This window comes from Melopsittacus undulatus, chromosome 1 (genome assembly GCF_012275295.1).
Source record: "Melopsittacus undulatus isolate bMelUnd1 chromosome 1, bMelUnd1.mat.Z, whole genome shotgun sequence".
Lineage (NCBI taxonomy): Eukaryota > Metazoa > Chordata > Aves > Psittaciformes > Psittaculidae > Melopsittacus > Melopsittacus undulatus.
In genome coordinates this window covers 65,949,403-65,957,107 of record NC_047527.1, presented here as the reverse complement: position 1 = coordinate 65,957,107, position 7,705 = coordinate 65,949,403, and positions in this window count along the sequence as shown.

Sequence of the window (7,705 nt, the reverse complement as noted above, 5' to 3'; positions counted from 1 at the left end):
TTTCTGTACTGGTTTGTAACTTGGGCAGGGTGGGGAGGGGCAGGGGGAGGATTTACTGTTCCAATTTCCCAAGCAAATTGCACAATTTTAAGGTTTTAAAACTTTGTACATGCCAATTTAAAAACTGTCCAAGTTTTGTCATTGGTGCTGAGAAGGGAGTATGTTGGAAAGATTTTTTTCTATGTTAGGAAAGAACTGCATCATTGAACAGGTAAGTCCACCAGCTTCAGCTAAAGATAAGTGATTAAAGGTGACCATCCCACTGAAAGACTGGAGTAATTCCTTTTGTTTGTTATGTAGGGTACTCTGCCTTCCTTCAGGATCCTTCTGATGTATCTCATTCTGCATGTCATCTCCTTTTCATTTCACTGTGTGGATTTTCTCTTGCTGCTCTCTGTGTAGGACTACAATTGAGCTGCTCTAAGACAGTGTTCAGACACTCTGGAAGTCTTGTTTACTTCATAAAAGATCCTTAATCTCTTTGACACAATCCTTCACATTTATCCATTCCTTACCATCACAGCTAAGTCATCTCCACTCCATACCCTGAAGGGCAGTAGCTGTGTTCATATGACTTTCTACATTTAGACACAGGTAAGGAGATGCCTTGAGATAACTTGTGCTTTTAATAAAAGCAAAAAAAAGATGTTTGGTCTGTGTTGGGTGATACAGCTGCTGTCCTGTGTGCATGCAGCCCAAAGAGAAAGAGAAACACAAACCACACTCTCAACTTCACAGAACTTGGGCTGAGCTCTAGAAAAGGTAAATCTCCTTCAGAAAGTGTTCCTAAAGGGGGGTGGGCAAAAAGGAGCAGCCTGAAGGATCTGGCCTTCTCTTACTCCTTTTACGTAAGCAAGAGCTGCAAGAAGAATGCTGACATGATGTCTTGCTCAAGGGGATGCTGTGGTCTGGGAGTGACAGCTCTGTTCAAGTTCTTCAGAAGGAAAGGGTCTTCAGGAGCCACCCATTGCTTCTTGCTCTTTGAATCGTGTTTTTGAGCACTCCTGCATGAGATTGAGAAAATACTGAGTATTCCTATGTGGAGTATACAAGGCAGAAACAGTGGTCAACAGTTCAGGTAGTACGGTAAAATCAAACGAATTTAAGTTACTGCTGTGATAAAAGGATGAAGTTCAAGTTTACTCAATAGTCACAGTCATGGTGCTGCATATGAAGCCTTTGCCTGTGTGCATGCCAAGGCCACTTAGTCATTAACTGGCTGCCTTGTCCAGGAGCTGTCCAGCTAATGACTGCATAGCTGAGACAACAGAGGGATCTGCAAAGAAGTAACTCACTGAAATGGAGGGTAGCTTGGCAATGAGGAGATCAACTGATCTGCCAGCCACTTCACAACTAAACAATTGACTGATGGCTGTGGGAGCTCTCCAGCAGCTGGCATCACTCCAGTGATTTCCTCAGGGAGCTCCTGCTAATAGGCATGAGCTCTGCTCTATAAAGCTGATAGACACTATCTGTGTCATTAGATATATTGCTTAACCACTTGGGGTGAAGGATCCAGTGCACAGTGAGGGATTTCCCCAAGCAGTTCCTGTTGTCAGTTAAAGAATTGACCAAACCGTGCATAATTTTATGTAGTCAGTGGAAATCAGTCCTGCCTGTGCAAGGCTGAGTGTGTGGGGCTGTGTTCTGTTTATAGTTAAGAAGTGTTTTGAAGGAGATAAACATGTAAAAGCTCAGCACCTGACCTAGACTAAGTTTACAAGACCTTGCACAGACAGACTTTCAAAGTACTGGTATTAGCAAAACTTTGACTTACAGATAGCAACTGTGCTGGATAGTATCAAGGAACACAGAACTACTTTGATACTGGAATCAACTTACATGGCAAAACTGAGAGACCTATCACAATCTGATCGACTATTTTAATACTCTTTCCATGGATTCTGACAACCAGGATGGCTGATGGCTGACAAAGAGGCCTTATAGCTGAATCTGGGTTCCCTGAGAGTGTACAATCACTCCAAGTCATCATTCAATATGCTAGGAAAAACCACAACCCTTTTGGACAGTATTCATAGAAGCATCAAGGCCTCCTGCTCAGTGACACATGAGCGTATCTTCTGGTTCCGAAGTAAAAGGAACTGTCTAAGCACATAGTCAGAAGAAACTTGATCTGGAAATGCCACCACTCATCTGGAACTGAAAAAGGTATATAGTGCTAGTCGAAACAACTGAAAGTAAATGGTGCCTCTGGAAATAAAGAGTGTGCTCAGAGGGACTGTGAGATGTGCCATGATGGCCATTTGCTGTTGTGCACCCCAAGCAGTTCCGTGCTCCAGGCTGATCCCAGCCTCAGTAGTCCAGCTGCTGAAAAATGCCTCTTCACCCTTCCCTTTATAAGTGCTCCTGCAGGTCTGGGTCTGTATTTCTGAGACACCTCACCCCTAAACCAGAACGAAATCCTCAGCTAAAGCGTTTGGTGCTTATTACTAAATGCTACCTCCCCCTTGTGGCTGATGGCTCTTCTGGCCAGAACCTCAACAGCGCTGAGCTCCTCTTGGGCCCAGCTCTGGTGCTGCACGTTCTCTGCTCTGCAAAGATGACATGCAGGAATTCAATGTAGTTCAGCAGCCTGTTAGTGTCTCACTGTATACTACAGCACTGTAAAAGAAAAACAGTAACAACCTTAGTTAAAGAACACTGTTCATTGCTTAATGAACATGGAAAGCAACAACCTACAACTGTCAACATGTCCTGCTGCCTGCTAGGGAAGAGATGCATGTGATGAGAGAGATTGAATAGTACTTCACTGGCTAAGAAATTTAGGGTGACACTAGCCACCGTGAGATCAGGTAACTTGGTGCTGTCCACAGAAGCATTTCTACACCTATGCACCTTGCCTGTATTTCCCCCTGAAGTGATTCCAAAGATGAAATTCATTCTTCAAAGATGAAAGGAGTATTTTGGGGATCTTCTGAATGTGTCTCCTTCCATGATGTCAACAAGAAGAGCAAAACAGAGAAGAAGGATGCTGCTGTTGGAGCTGACATTACTCCAGTGAAATATTTTTATACAAAGCTGAAGTAAGTATTATACAAACTACCAGTATATACAAAATATAAAGTCTGTGCCTATTTCTGGAAGATAAAAAGGAGAAGAGTGCCACATGGGCATCAGTGTCAGCTCAGTTCTGGATGAACTGCAGCAGACGTGATGCTTGTAGCTTTTTCTCTCTAATTCTGTGGCTAAGGACACTGCTACTTCCACAGTAAACGTGGACTGGCAGTTTCTAGGCATTATCAGATTGCTGAAGGAAACTCCCTGACAGCATAAAACCACCCCAGAATAGGGTGCATGTGGAAGCCACTGTTTATGACATCCTACCTCTGTTGCATTCCCAATAGCCTGAGACAGCGTTTCAATGACAGCTTAGTGTTGTCCTGTTTATCCTCTGCAGTGATACTCACTAGGACAAAATTACTTCTCTCCCATCTGGAGATTTAGCCTCGAAAGTTTGTTGGGCTTCTTGAAGCCTTCAAAGTATTCTGCTTGAACTGCTATAAGTGGACAGTGGCATCCATGAAACACAGAGGAAATCAAATTGTGCCAGCTGAGGAGCTGTGTCTTTTGGTTATTAATCAGGTAGTGTTTGAGAACAACTGAGCATAAAACTTAGATCAAGTTAAAGATCAACAGAATGTTTCTTGACAAGGTAAACTCCATTACCACCTGCCAGTAATTATTAGCCTTCAAACTAAGAAACTCTGAAGCATTTTGCCTGTGTATTTTCTATTGTAATATGATCATTAGTGCCCTTGAGGCTGGAGATTTTGAGTCTCCTCCTGACCCTGGGATTCAGTGCTCCCTCTTTGTGTAGCTGGTCAATCATTTTACCCTCCATTTGCAGCTCATAAAAAGATTTTGTGTTTTTTTCTGCATATTTTAAAAGAGAGAATTTAATTTCACTTCTGTATTTGTTTTTCTTCTTGTTTTTTTTAAAGAACAAGTGCCTGCCCTGTCTTGCTGGTTGCTCCTTGTCCTCCCCTTCATAGGATCTAGCCAGAAGAGGTTCTTCCTGTGCAGTTCACCTCCAGCCCATGGTAGAGGGCAGAAGCTGACAGGCACTTCAGCCAGGTCCTTCAGTCAGTCAACTCAGCTCATTCACAGGAGAAACCTGCCCTTCTCTGTACAGGAATGGCTTCCTGCAGGGCAAGTGAGCTGTGCTGATCCAGAAGTGCCCACACCATCATGAAGAGAGACTGCTACAAGGTCAGAAGCAGGAGCAGCTGCTAGGGAGTCAGTTTGAAAGAGGGTGTCCAGTCCCGCAGGGCAGAACAGCTTGTCTCGCATCTGGAGACAGTCACCATGAAGTGCAGGGTACCACAGACACACTGGGAGCTGCCTGTAACCAGGAGCCCCACAACCCAGCTGGGTACCACACCACACCTGGACCTTGCTCAACAGAGGGAAGTGAGTGGCTCCATCCTTCTATTGTCTTGGTTTACATTTCTGATATCCATCTACTGCCCTTTATCTTATTTAGTGCTACTTCCTCTCATACTTTTTCCTAACATCTTCATCATTCAGTGAGATGAAAGGCATTTTCATACAAGGAAAAGAATAATTCTATTCAATATTCTATGAATATGCCCACATTCTTCCACAAATGTGTATGTGTGTATATTCCAGTAAAATATATGACTTTTAGAAAGGGGGTATTTCCTTTTTAATCATTGTTTTGTAAAATTGTGAGTTAGTTATGGACAAGTTAGCTGACCTTTCTGTAGAGCCTTTTCTAATTTTTTAAAAAAATAGTACATTAAAAACGTAGGGGTAGTAGATAAAAAGACAAGCATGTCATAAGACATATTTTAACTCAATCCAGTCTAAGAACCATTTTCTCCTGCATTTATAATTGGCAATTTACGAAACATGTATTGTTTAGCAGCCCATATTGTGAAACGATTGATTTCATAGAGGTTATTATCCATAACAAACCCGGTGGGACGTTGCCAAACTGAAGGAAAAGTTTACCTTACAGGCAAAGGGCTGTGATGAATAAGCAGCTGTGACTGCCGCAGAGCAGCCTCCACTTGCTTGCTCAAATCCACAGGGTGGCAATATAGACAACCCCTCCGTGCAATTGCGGGTCATGTTCGAGCTGGTGTCACTGCTACAGCAGGTCCTTCAGAAAAAGGTGCTGTGCCTTCCAAGATCATTAGCTGTGCGATTACACTGATACAGAAATTTGAGCCCGATGCTGTACCAACATATTGCTTCTGCAAATATTTAACAACTGACAGATAACTAAGAACCACTGAACCCTGGCATTACCCAAGTAAAATAAACTTCTCTGGAAACATACTTTGGATTTATTCCTTAGAAAGCAAAACTGGAAAGTTGGGTTTTGGTTTTTTTTTCGATACTGATAGAAACTGCTTGTACATGAAACTTAGCAGAGGGAAACTTTCAAATCATCCTAACACAAGTGTGAATATATTTCATATCCTATCTATTTACCCTCATATAATTTGATTCCCTAAGGAAGCTACACTGGTTCCCTCTGTGTCAGCTTTCAGTGTGCTTATAGATACACATGCTGTTTTAAGCTCAATAAGTTCTATGCAGAATCTTGATTGTCAAAGATTTCTAATTACATAAAGTCATTAAATTGTAGTTGTTAGATATGTTGTGCAGACAGTGTGTAATCGTGATCTGATTCAGTTATTGAAAAAAGTTCTGCATACAACTTTGCTCAGATTTAGAAGTAAAGCCTATAAGTCAGGGAATGTAGAAATACTATGGGTAGGATGTTGGGTTTTCCTATTTGTCTTCTGTTTGTCCTTTACTACTCTCATACTCCCTACAGTGTGAACACTAGGGTTGTCTTCCTATGATTCAGGAGGCAGAATAATACCCCAGATGAGCTGTGAGCTCCTGGACCATGCAGTTTCTTGCTGTTGACCAATAGGTCAACGTCTTTCTGCAAAACTGAAAATTGAAGAGGTGATATTTGAAAGTTCTGTATTGCCACTTACAAGTGAAAATTCATTTTTCTAACTCAGGGAAGTACAGTAAATGTAGTCTTTTTGGACTTCAATAGACCAGTTACCACTTGACCACAACTGGGTGTGTTAGCTGAGCTAAACAGGAGATATTACTTTAACAAAGAACTAGGTAAAGAGCTGATGATGATAATAAGCTGTGCTGAAATCTGAACTGGCTAAGGGGAAGTTACTAATGCAGTTCTACAAGGATGTTTATGACAGGCATTCTTTCACTAATGACCAAGGTCAAAAAATGTTATCATGTTAATGAAATAGTTGTGACAGTCTCAGAAGTATTGTAAATGCTGAAAAAATATCATTCAGGAAGAACCCCAATGCACTGGAGTAGCAGAAATGGGGTGAAATTTAAAATACACTTTTGGTAGCTTAGAAAAAGAAGTTTTGCTGCAAGCCAGGAAATCCTTAGTTGGAACCACCAAAAGCGAAAAACGGTGTTAATCCAGTGGTTAATCAGGCTACAGCTCACCCACAGAACTGGCAGGATCATGAAAAAGGCAAGTGCTATCACTAGGCATACTGATAGAGATATTTCAAGATAGGGAAATATTAATACCTGTTTACGAGGCACAGGGAAAATCCATCTGGGTTACTGTATACAGCTGTCTGTGACAAAGATGAAGACTTTGTAGCTTTTCTGTTCAAAAGGTAATGAACAGCCTTCTTGGGGCAGAAGAGGACTGACATTCTAAACCAGCTTTCTAGAAGTAAGGAGTACAGAAACTCAATTTTTAATAACATGATTAAAAATGAATGCTGTTGCATCTGGGGATGCTGTGATGTGTCTGCCTTCTCTTGCAGGGACTGGACTTAGAAGATCCCTTTTAGTTGTTTGATTTTCGTCACCCTGTATCATTGTATGCAATGAGCCTGTAGGGCTTAGGTGACAAAAATCTTTCTCACGACATACACCGTGTTAGATTTTATATATAGTTTTCAGTGGCAAGTACTTACTTTTAGATAACACTGAGGTATAAATGGACCAGTCATGTTATTATGTACTGAAAGAATGAGGATGTGAGTGGTACCTGTAATATTTGATAACAAGAGCCTCTTTTTATTTTTGACCAGTGAATCATAAGGTCATTGAAAAGGTGAAAGAACCTTTGATTTCAAGCCCATTTATAAGAAAGATGTTATGTTCCTCAGACCTTGTTCCACAATGATTAGAAGTGTTAGGGTAAGCAGATTATGCTTATGATTTTAAAGGTCAGATTTTATAATCCTTTTTCATTCTCCATCCTTTTTGTCAGAGCATTTAGAACAGCAAGATCTGTTTCACAGAAGGAAGAGCATGTTTTAGTAATTATCATGAAGCATACGATATTGTAAGCATATGCTGTGGGAAAACGAACATGGTGATTCACAAGCAGTTTATCATCCTGATAAAAAAAAAGTATGAAAACTCTATATTCAGCCTGAGGCCAGTGGAATCTTTTTACTCCATATTTGCTAGGGCTATATATGTATTTAAGTGAGTTTAAACAGGGGAGTGGCAAGGGATGTTTCATAACCTTATAGGTAATTACAGTTTATAGCCAAATTAGCTCTTGAATTACATTAGCTGAAATCAATGTCTTCTACTAGATGAACAGACTGTTCCATAAAACCTTGACAGATAAAGCATTAATAAGTGTCAGAGCTGACTTGGTCAATCGAATGATTTGCTGACACTTGTT